Source organism: Lipotes vexillifer, unplaced genomic scaffold (genome assembly GCF_000442215.2).
Source record: "Lipotes vexillifer unplaced genomic scaffold, Lipotes_vexillifer_v1.1 scaffold618, whole genome shotgun sequence".
Taxonomy (NCBI): domain Eukaryota; kingdom Metazoa; phylum Chordata; class Mammalia; order Artiodactyla; family Lipotidae; genus Lipotes; species Lipotes vexillifer.
This window is the reverse complement of record NW_006799025.1, coordinates 2,767,362-2,769,184: the sequence shown is the minus strand read 5'-3', so window position 1 is coordinate 2,769,184 and position 1,823 is coordinate 2,767,362.

Below are 1,823 nucleotides of genomic sequence, written 5' to 3'. Positions count from 1 at the left end.
ACGAACCCGCATCCCCTGCATCGGCAGGCGGACTCTCAACCGCTGCGCCACCAGGGAAGCCCAGGGGCTACTCTTCATCGCGGTGCGCGGGCTTCTCCTTACGGTGGCTCGTCTTGTTGCGGAGCATGAGCTCTAGGCACGCGGGCTCAGTATTGTGGCTCATGGACTCCAGAGTGCAGGCTCAGTAGGTGTGGCGCACGGGCTTAGTCGTTCCGCGGCATGTGGGATCTTCCCGGACCAGGGCTCGAACCCCTGTCCCTTGCATTGGCAGGTGGATTCTTAGCCACTGCGCCACCAGGGAAGCCCTTCTTCTCCTTTAAGACTCAGCTCACTTCTCATCTTGTTCTTCCTTCATCACAGTACCCCCAGCTAATTGACAACCCCTCCACATTCTCCCATGACATCCTGTATATGTCAGAACGGCTGCCCTTTGCAAGTTATATCACATAACACTTCCTTCTTTCCCTCTGGACAGAGAACTCCTTGCGCTCGGAAACTGTCTCATCAATGTATGTACCTCTTCCCACCACTGGGCCTGGAACATAGTAAATGCTCACTGAATAGACTGTTATCCTTGTTGTGGTGCCATGAATAAATTATTCCACTCAAGAGAAAGAAAAAGCTACTCTCACACATTTTAGAATCAAGCATTTGTAATAATAAAAAAAAAAAAACAAAAAAAAAAAACCCGGCATTCACTGTATATACCCAGAAATCTTGGTAAGTGATGTACGTGGAGAATTTCACTTAATCCTCAAAACAACCAGCCAAGTGTCCACAACGGCCCATAACTTCCCTGCTTCTTTGTCTCGACCAAGCTTCAGTGATCCCCTCTCCTCCTCACAGGACACTGAACTCTGCTTGCTTCTAAGCCTGGGCAAGCACTCAAGTGTCCCTTTATCAGCTTATCCGGGGAATGCGCTGACCACAGCGAGACACCGTTCCTGTCAGACTCCCGGCCATCAAGCCCCCTTGCTCATCCAACTTCCTATTGCTGCGAAGGTCTGCTTACCCCTCCCATAAAAGAAAAGCCTTTTTGATTTGTTTTTGAGATGGCTGCAGGTTCCTGAGATTGGTGATTTTCCTGTTGCAATAGTCCTTTTGAATAAAGTGTTCCCCTTTCTAAGCCTGCGTTTGTTTTTATTTGGTACAACTCTAAGATAAAGAAACTACGATTAGCCCATTTTGTATAAGACTAAAGTGAAGCTTAGAAAAAATAAATTCCCCGGGACCTCATAAAAAGCAAGTGGGAAGTCCAGGATCTAAACCCAGAGAGTCGGAAAAAAAAAGTGAAAAATAAATAAATAAAAGGGACTTCCCTGGCGGTCCAGTGGTTAGGACTCAGCGCTTCCACTGCAGGGGGCACAGTTTGATCCCCGCTTCGGGAACTAAGATCCAGCATGCCTCGAGGCACGGCCAAGGAATAAAGAAAGAAAGAATAAAATAAACCCAGAGAGTCGGACTATTTGAGGGTGAGAGTCCACACTCTCAGCCCTGTGCTCCCTACCTCCCTAATTCTTCTAAAAGCACCTAGGAAGGGATGCTCCCTTATGCTAACTTAAAGTTCCATTGTAAAACTGAAATATCAAAATTTTGTTATTTTTTAAAATGTCATAATTTATGCTGTTCATTAATTCATGCTAACCTGAATTAGTGAAAAGTATCACTTAAAACATGATCATCAAAATCATTATTTTTATGTAATCTTTCAAAGCGCCTGTATAAAGACACCCACACACAGAGTCCCCTGGTTGCTCACTCCTACAATTTTTATTTCCCAATTATTTCTATTTAATGATTTTATTCTCTCCGTGTGGAATAAG